At 51.5% G+C, this 16,693-nt stretch overlaps 1 protein-coding gene across 1 annotated transcript in view; it reads left to right on the top strand.

Annotated features, from left to right (window-relative positions):
• The first annotated feature begins 11,341 nt into the window (after window positions 1-11,341).
• LOC136627319 (oocyte zinc finger protein XlCOF6-like) overlaps window positions 11,342-16,693 on the top strand; it is a 232,291-nt gene continuing 226,939 nt past the window's right edge. The window contains exon 1 of the mRNA XM_066602321.1: window positions 11,342-11,413. The gene's annotated coding sequence lies outside the window, so the exon portion shown is untranslated. The remainder of the gene's footprint in view (window positions 11,414-16,693) is intronic.

Here is a 16,693-nt window from a genome sequence, read left to right as displayed (position 1 = left end):
AAATACCCCCCCAGTAAACCCTTCCCATACCTCTTGGTGAAGAAGGAGCTCTCTGCGTCTATTTCAAACCCTGACTGGGACAGGGCATTTATAATTCTGTAGAAGCTGCCAGCAGCATGTGCAGTGTTAGAAAAAATGATAAAATACCCTCTAGACAGTACAGGCATCCAGACCTCATTTACCACATTTACCCAACAGTTTCTGGGTATTAGTGTACCTTGATGCCACCGGAAGCTAGGGGTTTGACAGGAGGAACACCCCTCTCACATCCCCAGCTCCCGATAGGGCCAAGTGTGGAATGTCCTAGCAGCACACTGTGCATAGCTTGTAGGTGGCCCTGCTGGCTTAGGGTAGTGGTACATTATCTGCTATAAATGCTGGCAGTTTACAGCGAATAATGTACGGCTAATAATCAAAGCAATCCTGACTGTAAACAGGCAGGGCCGGCTGCAAGCTATGGAGACGCTGCAGATGTCACTCACCGCTTGGTCCTGTGGGGCTTCTGTGGCCTTGCTCCCCGCCCAGCGGAGGATGGGGCCTCAGTCCCGGCTGTCGGACCTGCATGTAGTGTGGCCCGGCGGCTGCCTGTTCCCTGCAGGCCAGCGGCTCTGAGGTCCGTGACGGCCGGTCCCCCCGCACACACTTCCTGCCAATGTGGTGGCGGTAGTGTGCCATCTTAGGACTGGTGCAGTAGTCTTCGTTCGGCGAGTAACACAGTTCGTCTGGCCGTCGCTGTTGCCTCCCCGTTGAGGGCGCCGAGCTGCACATTAGATGGGGGAGATGGGGGCCACCTTTCCTCCGCTGCCGGCCAACTGTCCCCCTGCCGCTTTAGCCTCCCTACTGAGGCTGGCGAGCTGCACATGACATGGTGGGAGGGGGGATGTTTCTCTCTGCTGCTGGCTAAAGTTGTAAGATTTAATTAGTGGGGGAAGGGGTATTCTGCTTTCAACCTGCCACCGGGGAACAGCCTTGAAGCACCCTGGCAGGGCCTACAGGGCAAGCACATGAGCAGCCAATCACATTCAGGGGGGCATCACCCCCTCTGTCAATCTTGGCTCCACAGGACTTCCTGGTGGCGTCAAGATACACTAATACCCAGTTTCTGATCAGTGTTAGCACTGTGGCTCTACGGTGGAAATGATATTGCACATTTGGTGACAATGCCCAGAGCTGAGGCCCTTTTGGAAAACTGTCTTCTCTCTACATGAAAAGGTAACATGTAGTTCCGTTATGCAATCTCCACAACTGATGTTGCTCTCCATCATCCCAGGTAGCTTCTCATTGAAAAAAGGTCTCTTACATCACTATCTTGCAGCAGCTATGGTAGCGATCCCTAGACATTCGCATAGAAGTCATCCTCCCTCCACTGTTGAATTTGTTCAGGAAATGAATTACCTAATGAGAATAGAGGAATTAATAGCTGAAGACTCTCCAGACTCGTATAACAACCTGGAGGTGTGGTTGTCTTGGTCTTCTTTCCTGGAGACACCAGAGTTCCAAGGTTCCTTGAGTTGAGAAGGACAAGACCTGAACAGGGTTTTTTGTTGTTTTTCTTTCCTCTGCCATCATTCCTTGCCTTCTAAATCTCCACTCCCTCTTCTGTCCTGGCATATCTTCCCCCTTTCTCTAATTTTTCATTCAAGTCAGTACTACATCTATCCTTCGACCATTATGCAATCTAGCCTCTTGGTTTCATTATATGATCCTGGATACTGTCATCCTGTGGATACTTTTTTCAAGACATCCATGTATCAGGAGGTAGGGGCTAATTTAATGAAGTTTGTGTACCACTGTTTGAAGTCTATGTATACTTCTCTGCATGAAATCAATGTGTCCACTTTACACGGACAATTTTCACAGCACGTTCTATTTTCATGTAAGTCTTACATGAGAAAAAAAGTGCAAATACTCGTATGCGGTCTCCCACACATAGCACAGTACACGGATGCAGTGTCCGTGTGTTGTGTGATGCAAGTCAGACCCCAGAATGTCGGGCACAACTTGCTCTCACCCTTATGAACACACCCTGAGTCATCCCAGTAAAACCACACCTTTAAAAATAAGTTTTTAATGTTTTTTTTCCGTGTTGTATATAAATGCTTGGTGAGCAGTCCAGTGGACTGCAGAGTTGGGTAACGGCATCCTTTCTACCTCTTCTCCTCCTGTGACAACATGTTATGTGGGTTCTGTTCCAGCAGGCAGACAACAGGAATGGCCATCGTCACAAATAACCATTTTGGTTGCGTTATCAAAGCAGGCTTAAACGGCACACATATCCTCCATCTGTAGCCACTCCATAGATATAAAATGCCCGACCCCCATACAGCGCCTGCTAACAACATACACCATCTGATACTCTGTGATGGCTCTCTGCTGCTGGCTTAAACCTCTGCAATACATGTAATGGGTATTATTGTATCTTGATGCCACCGGAAGCTAAGGGTTTGACAGAAGGAACGCCGCTCCCACACCCCCAGCTCCCGATAGGGTGAGGAGATGAAGGTCCTAGCAGCACAGTGTGCATTGCTTCTTGCTGGATGTGGTGGCTTAGGGTGTGAGTTACTTTTCCATTTAGAATTACATTATCAGCTGCAACAAGAAAATGAACCCTCACCGTAAGCCACCAGGGCCAGCAAAAAATAATATACAGGGTGCACCAGTGACTCTCACCACTGCTTGTCTGTGATACCTCCCGGCCACAGGGAGGTTGAGGCTGATTGACGGACGGCAGCTGTCTCTTCCGTTCTGCCAGCCGGCTACCTGCTCCGAGCATCCTGTGACCTGTGTGCTCTCTTAAGGCGGCTCCCCCGCGCACACCTAGTGGGCATGTGTCAGTGCCGGCGATGCTGCTAAGGTCCCACGGCGCACTCCGATCCCTGGTCTACTGCTGCACTGTGCGTCCAGGGCGGCTGTCACAGTGCCTTTCCACCGCCACGGGGCCCTCCCCTGCTGTGGGCACAATCAGTAAGTGACATGGTGAGGTCCGCTACTGGCCTGCAGGAGAAGCCAACTACTGGGAGAATGTGCCAGCGCCGCCGCTCACGATCCTGCTTTGGTGCCGCGGCGTACTGTGATCCCTGGTGTGCTGCTGCACTGTGCATCCGGCAAGGTCTGACAGTGCCTCCCCCTACTGCGGCCGCCATCAGTAATTTACATGGGAAGCCGCTTCATGGCTCTTTCGCCTTACTGCTTAGTAGCCTAACCCAGCAGTGTCCGACGCTGTTTGGCTTTTTCAAACCGATTTAATCGCCTTCCAGGACCTACTGTCTTGGCAGCTGTCCAGCCAATGAGGTACAGGGGGCGTCAACCGCCTCTCAATCTTGACTCCACCAGGACTTCCTGGTGGCGTCAACATACAATAGCACCCATGTAATGTGCAGTTCCACTGTGTCGGTGTAGTACCCCAGAGTTGGGTACTCCAGCACGTTCTGTGTCGACTAAAGCCTTACAATCAGGTGTAAATGTAATGTATAATGAGTGTGAAAGGTTATAATGTTATTGTTCATATTCCTCACTGTAATATGTGTTCTGGCAATATTCTCCAGTCCCTGGTGTGTATAGGTCACCTAGCAACAGTCAGGGGAGTGTTTAGTCAGTCTTAGCAAGAATAGAGAGCCTGGAATTGGTAGTTTAGATCCCCATCACAGGTTGAGCTAGCTTGGCAGTATAAAAGGTAGAGAGTGGGCGGAGTTAAAGAAGTCTGACCCACTAGTCTGATCCAGGAGCCCAAGAGAGGCCTGAAGAGAGTAGTAGGAGATCTAGGTCAGCCATTCTTAGGCACCAAGCAGAAAAGCAAGTAGGTCAGAGCAAGGCCCAGCCTGGGAACAGAGCTAAAATACAATGCACAGGGAATAAATGTATTTCTCTGTATCAATTATCTGAGGTTCTGAAAAAGTGATTAATGCCTCTTGAGGAATAAAACAGTTTTGGTTCACTGTACAACTGGACTCCTGGAGTCACTTCCCACCATCTATTCCATCCCGAACATCTGCACTGAGGTACCTCCCTAAGCACTCCAGGCAGGACAGAGGGTGATCCTCAATTTTTGTTTAGTTCTCCACTTTTTATATTTATTATTTTGTTTGGAATAGGTCCCTACCTGTACACAGACTGGCATCATGACAAGCCAAGATCTTCTCCTACCCGACTCTGCAGGTAGCGAGGCACTTGAGTATCACCATCATACCCTGCCAGACCCCGGGGAAAGCACACAGTGAGAACTGTCAAATTTTGCCACTGTGTAGCACCATACCCAGACCACGTTTTCCACTTTGCCAGGAGATGCAGCAGAGCCACAGTGATTACCATCTCAATTTCCCTCGCTGCTTAACCCCTCCTAAATCTGGGTCGTTGCCTAGGCATGCCATAGATGAGGTGGTTGGGTGGTAGCCTGGACCGTTGCTGCACTCACACCAGATGAGAGGCAGCTGGGTGTGAATGTCAAGAGTGCTTGCACAGTTTCCTGGCCTTTTCCAGCAGTGAAAGCATTGGAGCACCAGGTTCATCATGGGCCAGACAAGTTACGTGTGAGATTACATGAGATCCATGCTTGCTGGACCACATACCCGTGATCAGATGCACTCTGCCACTGACAGCATACTGCAGCACCGGGAATATATTATCACTCAGATGGCGGAGAGGCCAGCTACAGCTTGGCATCTGCTACTGTGGGTTAGCATGCACTATTATGTTGTGGAAGGCGTTTGTGTGCCCTAGCATGTGCAATGCTTCCATTCTGTGCTCGGGGTGGTTGGGGAGGTACTTCAGGTATCTCTAGGAGTTACCACCAAAACTGAATGAAGAGGATCCGGTCACATGCAGTCAGTGGGAGCCGGGCTCATTACTCAACCGATTGCTGTAATAATTATTCATATATTACGCTTAGATCTTTTGTTTTGCCTAATTCTCTACATTTTCAAAAAGCGTTGTTCTAGCCCATAGAGCGGCTACGTAATTCATGCTATGTGTGATAAAGTATTATTAAAAGGGGGCTGATGATGTTCAGGATAATCTACGCCAATTGTCGATACAAAATTCCTCTTTGTTAGGCCTCTTGCAGACGGCGGGATTGGATCCCACTGCGAGCATTCTCACAGCGGGATCCGACCCGTGCCCCTGCCGTGACCCGCGGCTCACCTGCTCCCGGCATCTTCCCGCTCTGCTATGTGCCAAGCCGGGCTGGATAGGCTGGCTGGACATTGGGCCTCCCGTCTACTAAGGACGGAGTACTCTCTACATGATCTACCGGACACGAGGTGCAGAGACGGCGGTCTGGGGAGCAAGAAGTCCCAGATTCTTCTACAATATAAAACCAAAACAATCCAACGTGACTAAAAGCCCACTTAGACACAATGATTATCACTTATAAGCCATCTTTTGAGCAAATCGTTGTCTAAATGTGCGGCCATCGTGCGCTGTTCATTCATCGCTTTTAGCAAGCTAAACATCAGCGAGGAGTCTTGGCAGCGGGTTCTTAGCGGGATACCACTGATACTATTGTTTAAGCTGGTATCCCGCTCGAAACTCTCTCAGCGATAACTACAAGAACAACGCAGCTGTATGCAGATGACAGCACTCCCATTGTCTTCTGCATACAGCGGTCGCCTTCATTTACGCACATATAAACTCTTAAGTAGCTAACTAGTATAGGATGTGTATGGGCGCACACATGCGCAGTAGGAGGTTTTTTTTCAAAATCCTGTTTTACAGCGGAATCCGTGGCCCGTCCACAATGTCAATTGCAGACAGGCTGCGGATCGGACAGCTTCCATTGACTTCAATGGAAGCCGTCCATGCGGGAGCCGCAGCAAAATGGGGTATGCTGTTATCTGCTTGCTTAAATTCAAATATGCGCGGATTCCGCAATGCAATTTCACCCGTTGGCATTGAGCCTAAATCTTTCACTTCGAGACCCCATTATTTACCAAGATAGTGTCTCCCTATCAGCTCCTCGCTCCGCACTCATCCAGGGGGCAAATGTGGTTCTAGAGGGTCCTGCTGACCCCTGTCTAGTAGATAGAAAGGGCTGCAGGTCATCAGGGCTCCTCGCTCCGCACTCATCCAAGGGGGGCAGATGTGGCTCTAGAGGGTCCTGCTGACCCCTATCTAATAGATATAAAGGGCTGCAAGTCATCAGTGTTCCTCGCTCCGCACTCAGCCAGGGGACAGATTTGGCTCTAGAGGGTCCTGCAGACCCCCGTCTAGTAGATAGAAAGGGCTGCAGGTCATCAGGGCTCCTCGCTCCGCACTCATCCAGGGGGGCAGATGTGGCTCTAGAGGGTCCTGCTGACCCCTATCTAATAGATATAAAGGGCTGCAAGTCATCAGTGTTCCTCGTTCCGCACTTAGCCAGGGGACAGATGTGGCTCTAGAGGGTCCTGCAGACCCCCGTCTAGTAGATAGAAAGGGCTGCATGTCATCAGGGCTCCTCGCTCCGCACTCATCCATGGGGGCAGATGTGGCTCTAGAGCTGTGGTGGCGAACCTGCGGCACGCAGAGCCCTCCCTACTGGCATGCGCCGCCATCAGCCACTCACCACTTGTGAATACCGGCAGGGAACACTAGTAGCAGTGCAGCTGGGATCCTCCTCTTCTGATGTCTTCTCAATACTGGTGTATTATGTCGTTATAATACACCTGTCAAGCAACTGATTCACGTCCGAGCTTCTGATTGGCTGGGAGCTGAGGACTGCAGCGATGCTAAGGCCTCATGTCCACGGGGAAAATCAGGCCCGCTACGGATTCTACATGGAGAATCTGCAGCGGGTCCCTCCTGCCCCGCGGACATGAGGGCTGAAAATAGGAATTTAAAAGAATTTACCCATCCGGAGCGGTTCGGGAAAGTCTTCTCTTCCTCACGGCCGGATCTTCTTTTTCGGCCGGCGGATGAACTCGTCACGGCTGCGGCACGTAGCCGGCACGTCGCCGACGTGCCGCGCGCATGCGCCGGGCACATCCGCCGAGCCGAAGCAAGAAAGATGCGGCCGTGAGGAAGAGAAGACCTTCCCGGTCCGCTCCGGATGGGTAAATTCTTTTAAATTCCTATTTTAGGTCTCCCGCGGATCCGGACGGCTTCCATGGGCTTCAATAGAAGCCTGCGGGAGCCGTCCCCGCGGGAGACCCGCATGAAAATGGAGCATGGTCCAGATTTTTTCATGCTCCATTTTTAAAAAAATCACTTTTATTGACCATCCGCGGGTATTTATCTACCCCGCGGGTGGTCAATGCATCCCTATGGGGTGCGGATCCGTGCGCGGGAGAAGAGTTAAAATCCGCTGCGGATTTTAATTCTTCTTTTGCCCGTGGACATGAGGCCTAAGAGTGGCGGGCCCAAGGCTGGGAGCGCTGGCACAGGCAGCGCAGGGCCTGGCTTGTGGCCCCCGACATAGAGGACAGCGGCGGCAGAGGCGCAGGAGGAGAGCGCACCACAACTGTGAGCAACTGAGTCGGGAGGCCGCTATGGGATGTCACTATTACACTGGGGGCCGCCAGGGGATGTCATTATTATGTTGGGGGCCACCAGAGGATGTCACTATTACGCTGGGGGTCACCAGGGGATGTCACTATTACGCTGGGGGCTGTCAGGGGATGTCACTATTACACTGGGGGCCGCCGTGGGGTGTCACTATTATGCTGGGGGCCGCCGTGGGGTGTCACTATTATGCTGGGGGCCGCTGTGGGATGTCGCTATGATACTTGGGGCCGCTGTGAGATGTCGCTATTACCAATTGGGGGCTGCTATGGAGTGTCACTATTACCGCTCGGGGATGTTGCTATTACTGCTAGGGGGCGCTGTCAAGTGTCGCTATTACACCGGGGGCCGCAGTGGGTTGTCGCTATTACACTGAGGGGGGGGGGGGCGGAAATACTGCAGAATTTTTCACAGAAATTTCCGCTCCTCTCTCCGCACTCATCCAGGGAGCAGATGTGGCTCTACATGGTCCTGGTGACCCCCTTCTAGTAGATAGAAAGGGCTGCAGGCCATCAGGGCTCCTCGCTCCGCACTCATCCAGGGGGGCAGATGTGGCTCTAGATGGTCTTGGTGACCCCCTTCTAGTAGATAGAAAGTGCTGCAGGTCATCAGGGCTTCTCGCTCCGCACTCATCCAGGGGAGCAGATGTGGCTCTAGATGGTCTTGGTGACCCCCTTCTAGTAGATAGAAAGTGCTGCAGGTCATCAGGGCTCCTCGCTCCGCACTCATCCAGGGGGGCAGATGTGGCTCTAGATGGTCTTGGTGACCCCCTTCTAGTAGATAGAAAGGGCTGCAGGTCATCAGGGCTCCTCGCTCCGCACTCATCCAGGGGGGCAGATGTGGCTCTAGATGGTCTTGGTGACCCCCTTCTAGTAGATAGAAAGTGCTGCAGATCATCAGGGCTCCTCGCTCCGCACTCATCCAGGGGGGCAGATGTTGCTCTAGATGGTCTTGGTGACCCCCTTCTAGTAGATAGAAAGTGCTGCAGGTCATCAGGGCTTCTCGCTCCGCACTCATCCAGGGGAGCAAGCAATGTATAGGCAGCAGCACTGACCGACAGATCCTACTCAGGAAGGGTTTTTTTTCTTTTTACTCAATGTATAAAGCACATAGGCGCAGGCTTCTCCAAGCGAGACTACAAACGGCACCTGTGTAGGCATTAGCTGGCTTGAACGATTACTTGTAAGGACCAAGGTGGCCGCCGTGTGAACCTCGGGTGTAGGTAACCTCTCATGGTTAGGTGCAGCAAGATGGCCGCCGTAATCTCGGGAGACTACAAACGGCACCTGTGTATGCATTAGCTGGCAAAGATGGTGCTGTTGGCGTCTGGAACACCCTTTGAGTGATCTGAGGTGGCGGTTACAGTGTGACAGGTGCGCTCTCATCCCCGGTCAGGTGAGTTAGATACACTGCTAAATACTTTTAATTAATGTATGCTTTGATTGGTTGAGGCTTTCTATTTAAATGAGGGGTATATGTGTATGTACCGACAGCTTGAGAAAGACTCTACTTTTGCGAGTTGAAATGTTGCTGTAATCTGGTCGTTTTGGGAATAAAGATTCTTTCTACTGAAGACACATGGATTGTGCTAGATTTATCATGTGATTTCTACAATATAACATCGCCTGGTGCTGCTCTCTTATATACTGCATCAAGGGGAACAGATGTGGATCTAGAGGGTCCTGCTGACCCCATCTAGTAGATAGAAAGGGCTGCAGGCCATCAGGGCTCCTCGCTCTGCACTCATCCAGGGGGGCAGATCTGGCTCTAGAGGGTCCTGCTGACCACATCTAGTAGATATAAAGGGCTGCAGGCCATCAGGGCTCCTCGCTCCGCACTCATCCAGGGGGACAGATGTGGCTCTAGAGGGTCCTGCTGACCCCCGTCTAGTAGATATAAAGGGCTGCAGGTCATCAGGGCTCCTCGCTCTGCACTCATTCAGGGGGGCAGATGTGGCTCTAGAGGGTCCTGCTGACCTTGTATAGTAGATATAAAGGGCTGCAGGCCATCAGGGCTCCTCGCTCTGCACTCATCCAGGGGGACAGATGTGGCTCTAGAGGGTCCTGCTGACCCCCGTCTAGTAGATATAAAGGGCTGCAGGCCATCAGGGCTCCTAGCTCCGCACTCATCCAGCGGGGCAGGTGTGGCTCTAGAGGGTCCTGCTGACCCCGTCTAGTAGATATAAAGGACTGCAGGTCATCAGGGCTCCTCGCTCTGCACTCATCCAGGGGGGCAGATGTGGCTCTAGAGGGACCTGCTGACCCCGTCTAGTAGATATAAAGGGCTGCAGGCCATCAGGGCTCCTCGCTCCGCACTCATCCAGGGGGGCAGATGTGGCTCTAGAGGGTCCTGCTGACCGTGTCTAGTAGATATAAAGGGCTGCAGGCCATCAGGGCTCCTCGCTCCGCACTCATCCAGGGGGGCAGATGTGGCTCTAGAGGGTCCTGCTGACCGTGTCTAGTAGATATAAAGGGCTGCAGGCCATCAGGGCTCCTCGCTCCGCACTCATCCAGGGGGGCAGATGTGGCTCTAGAGGGTCCTGCTGACCCCCGTCTAGTAGATAGAAAGGGCTGCAGGTCATCAGGGCTCCTCGCTCCGCACTCATCCAGGGGGGGCAGATGTGGCTCTAGAGGGTCCTGCTGACCGTGTCTAGTAGATATAAAGGGCTGCAGGTCATCAGGGCTCCTCTCTCCGCACTCATCCAGGGGGCAGATGTGGCTCTAGAGGGTCCTGCTGTCCCCATCTAGTAGATATAAAGGGCTGCAGGTCATCAGGGCTCCTCGCTCGGCACTCATCCAGGGGGCAGATGTGGCTCTAGAGGGTCCTGCTGTCCCCATCTAGTAGATATAAAGGGCTGCAGGTCATCAGGGCTCCTCGCTCCGCACTCATCCAGGGGGCAGATGTGGCTCCAGAGGGTCCTGCTGTCCCCATCTAGTAGATATAATGGGCTGCAGGCCATCAGGGCTCCTCGCTCCGCACTCATCCAGGGGGACAGATGTGGCTCTAGAGGGTCCTGCAGACCCCATCTAGTAGATATAAAGGGCTGCAGGTCATCAGAGCTCCTCGCTCCGCACTCATCCAGGGGGCAGATGTGGCCCTAGAGGGTCCTGCTGACCCCCGTCTAGTAGATATAAAGGGCTGCAGGTCATCAGGGCTCCTCGCTCCGCACTCATCCAGGGGGGCAGATGTGGCTCCAGAGGGTCCTGCTGACCCCCGTCTAGTAGATATAAAGGGCTGCAGGTCATCACGGCTCCTCGCTCCGCACTCATCCAGGGGGGCAGATGTGGCTCCAGAGGGTCCTGCTGACCCCCGTCTAGTAGATATAAAGGGCTGCAGGTCATCAGGGCTCCTCGCTCCGCACTCATCCAGGGGGGCAGATGTGGCTCTAGAGGGTCCTGCTGACCCCGTCTAGTAGATATAAAGGGCTGCAGGTCATCAGGGCTCCTCGCTCCGCACTCATCCAGCAGGAGGACAAGTTCAGCTTTCAGCTCCACAAATAGATCTTTTCTCCTAAATGTTTCCTCCAACCACATCAGACGGCTCTCCGAATTACTGATATCAGGATGTAATAAGAGGAGCCGGAGGACCTTCTAACACCTCCATTCCAGGAGAGAAGAGCCGGACTACTGACTCCACAGGAAGGAGCTCCTTCTACCCTCCAGTCACAGCCCTCCCAGCAGCCTCCTCTCCTCTTCTCTCCACAGAACGCATATATCTATATTACTCCCCACTTCTACTCCATTCCCAACCTGATTGGTTGTTGGATTTATTCATTCACTTGGTTGTTTAGGTTGGCTCGTGCAGAAGTGGGGAGTAAAAGGCTATAATGCCCACAATGCGGCAGTAAGCCCCTCCTCTTCCAATCATGTGACCTCAGACCATGTGACTTCCTGTCCTCAGACCTCCTAGGAGCCCCTCCATTCCAGCATCTACCCCGGTGGAGGTACGGGAGGGTTGTGGAACCTTTTGCCATCAGCAGGTCCTATGATGGGTCCTCATAAAGGAGCGGCGCCTCCTGGTGGATGATGGGAGTCGCTGCTGGAAGTTACCAGCTGTAACCCTTTCACTGCCTGAGAGGTGACATGTGCTCCTCACACAGCAGGGGGGACAATTAGGAGTTTAAAGGTTAATCACTGTAACCCTGCACTGGGCACTGAGTCCTATAGGATCTGTGAGGAAGGGGCCCACTGAGGGATCTCCGACAGACGGCAGCTCAGGGGCTTTCTGCAGTGACAGGAAGAAGGCGGCACGTTGTCATCTGTAGGTCGGTGTGAGTCTCCCACACAGGGAAGCGCCGTCTATGGAGAGCAGCGCCATTGTTTATTACATTCACTGCAAGTCAGAAGGTGTAGAAGAGGAGAAAAACCTGCGGAACGTCCGGAGCGAACGCAGAAATTGTAGGGAGCAACACGGAGGATCCGTCGGTGAGCGACATAACACTATCCGCTATCTAGAGCATAGAAGACGTGTGTGATGTCACCGGTCACTATTATGTCACTACTGTCACCATTGTCACCACTATCTGATGTCACCGGTCACTATTCTGTCACTACCGTCACCACTATCTGATGTCACCTGTCACTATTCTGTCACTACTGTCACCACTATCTGATGTCACCGGTCACTATTCTGACACTACTGTCACCACTATCTGATGTCACCTGTCACTATTCTGTCACTACTGTCACCACTATCTGATGTCACCGGTCACTATTATGTCACTACTGTCACTGTCACCACTATCTGATGTCACCTGTCACTATTCTGTCACTACTGTCACCACTATCTGATGTCACCTGTCACTATTCTGTCACTACTGTCACCACTATCTGATGTCACCGGTCACTATTCTGTCACTACTGTCACCACTATCTGATGTCACCGGTCACTATTCTGTCACTACTGTCACCACTATCTGATGTCACCGGTCACTATTCTGTCACTACCGTCACCACTATCTGATGTCACCGGTCACTATTCTGTCACTACCGTCACCACTATCTGATGTCACTGGTCACTATTCTGTCACTACTGTCACCACTATCTGATGTCACCGGTCACTATTCTGTCACTACTGTCACCACTATCTGATGTCACCGGTCACTATTCTGTCACTACCGTCACCACTATCTGATGTCACCGGTCACTATTCTGTCACTACTGTCACCACTATCTGATGTCACCTGTCACTATTCTGTCACTACTGTCTCCTCTATCTGATGTCACCGGTCACTATTCTGTCACTACCGTCACCACTATCTGATGTCACCGGTCACTATTCTGTCACTACCGTCACCACTATCTGATGTCACTGGTCACTATTCTGTCACTACTGTCACCACTATCTGATGTCACCGGTCACTATTCTGTCACTACTGTCACCACTATCTGATGTCACCGGTCACTATTCTGTCACTACCGTCACCACTATCTGATGTCACCGGTCACTATTCTGTCACTACTGTCACCACTATCTGATGTCACCTGTCACTATTCTGTCACTACCGTCACCACTATCTGATGTCACCGGTCACTATTCTGTCACTACTGTCACCACTATCTGATGTCACCTGTCACTATTATGTCACTACCGTCACCACTATCTGATGTCACCTGTCACTATTCTGTCACTACTGTCACCACTATCTGATGTCACCGGTTACTATTCTGTCACTACTGCCACCACTATCTGATGTCACCGGTCACTATTCTGTCACTACTGTCACCACTATCTGATGTCACCTGTCACTATTCTGTCACTACCGTCACCACTATCTGATGTCACCGGTTACTATTCTGTCACTACTGTCACCACTATCTGATGTCACCGGTCACTATTCTGTCACTATTGTCACCACTATCTGATGTCACCTGTCACTATTCTGTCACTACTGTCACCACTATCTGATGTCACCGGCCACTATTCTGTCACTACTGTCACCACTATCTGATGTCACCGGTCACTATTCTGTCACTACTGTCACCACTATCTGATGTCACCGGTCACTATTCTGTCACTACTGTCACCACTATCTGATGTCACCGGTCACTATTCTGTCACTATTGTCACCACTATCTGATGTCACCTGTCACTATTCTGTCACTACTGTCACCACTATCTGATGTCACCGGTCACTATTCTGTCACTACTGTCACCACTATCTGATGTCACCGGCCACTATTCTGTCACTACTGTCACCACTATCTGATGTCACCGGTCACTATTCTGTCACTACTGTCACCACTATCTGATGTCACCGGTCACTATTATGTCACTACTGTCACCACTATCTGATGTCACCGGTCACTATTCTGTCACTACCGTCACCACTATCTTATGTCACCTGTCACTATTATGTCACTACCGTCACCACTATCTGATGTCACCGGTCACTATTCTGTCACTACTGTCACCACTCTCTGATGTCACCGGTCACTATTATGTCACTACCGTCACCACTATCTGATGTCACCGGTCACTATTCTGTCACTACCGTCACCACTATCTGATGTCACCGGTCACTATTCTGTCACTACTGTCACCACTATCTGATGTCACCTGTCACTATTTTGTCACTACTGTCACCTCAATTTTTTTGGCATGGCTACCTTCAGAGTCCCATACCTTTATTTGCATGATCGGAGCCCTATGAAGCCTTGTTTTTGTGTGATGAACTGTAGTTTTTATTTGTACCATTTTAGGGTACATAGAGCGTTTTTGATCATTTTTGTTGCTTTTTTGGAAGGCAAAATGACCAAATAGGGCTAATGGTTCATTTTTTTTAGTTTGTCTTTTGATAGGTTCTTGCAGAATATCTAGCGCTCTGAATTTATTGTACAGGTCATTACAAACACAACAATACCAAACGTGCATATTTTTTAAATTTTATGTTTTGTTTTTTTTAAAAGAAAGGAAAATGGGCAAAAAGTTTTTCTTTTACTTGTTTTTTTTGCTAATTATTGTTACACTTTGTTTTTAAGTATTTTAAATTTTTTTTACATTTTTTTCATGTCCCTGTAGGGAACTCGAACCTGTGGTCATATGGTCGCTATGGTAGTACTGTTTTGTATTACCGGTATTGCTACCGATCACATGCCATGAAACGCCCAGACGCCAGGCAATGGTGTCTGGTTGCCATGGCTGGCGATCAGTCATCCAAAATCACATCGCGGTGAGCCAATGATGTCTCAGAGGGAGCGCTTCATCTTCGAACCCTTTATATGTACCAATCAATTGGCATGTAAGGGGAGATCAATGTGGTATTAGTGTATCTTGACGCCACCAGCAAGTGCTGGTGGAGTCAAGATTGACAGGGTGGTGACACCCCTTGTAGCTGATAGGCTGCACAGCATCCAGCCACACTGGGTCCTGGAAGGTCACTACAATGTGCAGGAAAAGACATTGAGCGGTCCGTGGTGCAAAGGCACAGCCGGCGCACTATCCTGCCTACCGGTGACCGCGAATACTGCTGTGGTGGGGGGGACCCCTTCAGCGGCGCCACCGCCAAAGCCGCTTCACCAACCTGTGCCCTCCATCATCCCAACCCCGCTCTGCTCTTCAACACCGATCGGGGTGGGCGGCTTCTGCACGTCCGTCGGGGAAGGGGTTACAGCATCCACAATGGCCGCCTGCAGCGGCCGCTGGGAGGTAACACACCACGGCCTGTGGGGGAAGGGGTTAGAGGTCGCAGAATGCCCGACTGCAGCGGCTGCCAGCAGGCAACGGAGCGCGGCCCGTCAGTGAATGGGTTTGAGCTGCCAGAATGGCTGCCTGCAGCGGCTGCCGGAAGCCAACCACGCACGGCTGGAGCAGTGGCTGAGAGCCTACGGAGGTGCTGGGCGGGCATGACGGTGGCAGGCAACAGAGATTACTTCAGACGTGCAAAGGGGTTTGGCCCGAGAGCGCACGGAGGTGCGGGGAGCACTGTATTCCAGCAGCGGCATCAGCGTTGTGGGCTGCCAGGACCTGAGGCAAACCCACATTTTCAGCTAATCATCTACAGGGGGCGTCACCCACCTCTCAATCTTGACTCCATCACTTGTTCATGGTGGCGTCAAGATACACTAATACCGATCGATGTTCTCACTAATCCCCGCTTGTGCCATTGGAGGCCAGCTGTCAGTCACATGGGGCTCCTAGCGCAGAAGGCTCCAGCTCAGAAGCTGAGCCCGCGCCATGCACATTACGTAGGTTTATGTCCTTTTTAGAGATGAGCGAGTATACTGGCTAAAGGCAATTGCTCGAGCGAGCATTGCTTTTAGCGAGTACCTGCCCGCTCGAGACTGCAGGTTCTGGTGCCGGCAGCGGGCAGGGAGCTGCGGGGGAGAGCGGGGAGGAACGGAGGGGAGATCTCTCTCTTCCTCTCTCCCCCCGGCTCCCTCCTGCTGACTGCCGCTACTTACCGCTCCCCCGCGCTGGCACCCGAACCTGCAGTCTCGAGCGGGAAGATATTCGCTAAAGGCAATGCTCGCTCGAGCAATTGCCTTTAGCGAGTATACTCGCTCATCTCTAGTCCTTTTATCTTTAGTTTACATCCTGGTGGGTATCAAGTGAGCATATACTAAGGAATACGCACCAGTATGTTCAAGAGCTAAGGGTTATCGGATGAAATTACAGGGGGAAAATATAAGAGGAGAACTACAAGTCCCAACATACCACTGTGTGATATCAGAAGACATTATAAGGAGAGGGTATAACCGAACTACAACTTACAGCAGATCCAGGCTGTTGTTATGGGATGTAAGAAGGCATAACAGGAGAGAACTACAACTCTCAGCATTTCCCTGCCCCTGTAAAAGCTCACCAAATCCATTATCACAGGGCCTTCAGTCTGCACTGCTGAGCTCCACCCCTTATGACATCATCACTAGTCTTTCACCTCCACTGCCCAGCAACACACATCCTAGTTTCACTGCTGAGCTCCGCCCCTCATGACATCATCACTAGTCTTTCACCTCCATTGCCCAGACACACACATCCTAGTTTCACTGCTGAGCTCCGCCCCTCATGACATCATCACTAGTCTTTCACCTCCATTGCCCAGACACACACATCCTAGTTTCACTCCTGATCTCACGGTCCTTTAAACACTTATCATCTAGACAGCATCGTGGGTCCTCTACTCTTCTTCTGTCTGCTTCGCCCCCTTCCCATTAGGTGATTCTGCCTAAGACCTCATGCCCACGGCCGGGTCGGATTCTGCCTGCAAAATATCGTAGCAGA

This window comes from Eleutherodactylus coqui, chromosome 5 (assembly GCF_035609145.1).
Source record: "Eleutherodactylus coqui strain aEleCoq1 chromosome 5, aEleCoq1.hap1, whole genome shotgun sequence".
Lineage (NCBI taxonomy): Eukaryota > Metazoa > Chordata > Amphibia > Anura > Eleutherodactylidae > Eleutherodactylus > Eleutherodactylus coqui.
Note: the sequence above shows the minus strand (reverse complement) of the source record. Positions and strands in the feature narration are given on the sequence as shown.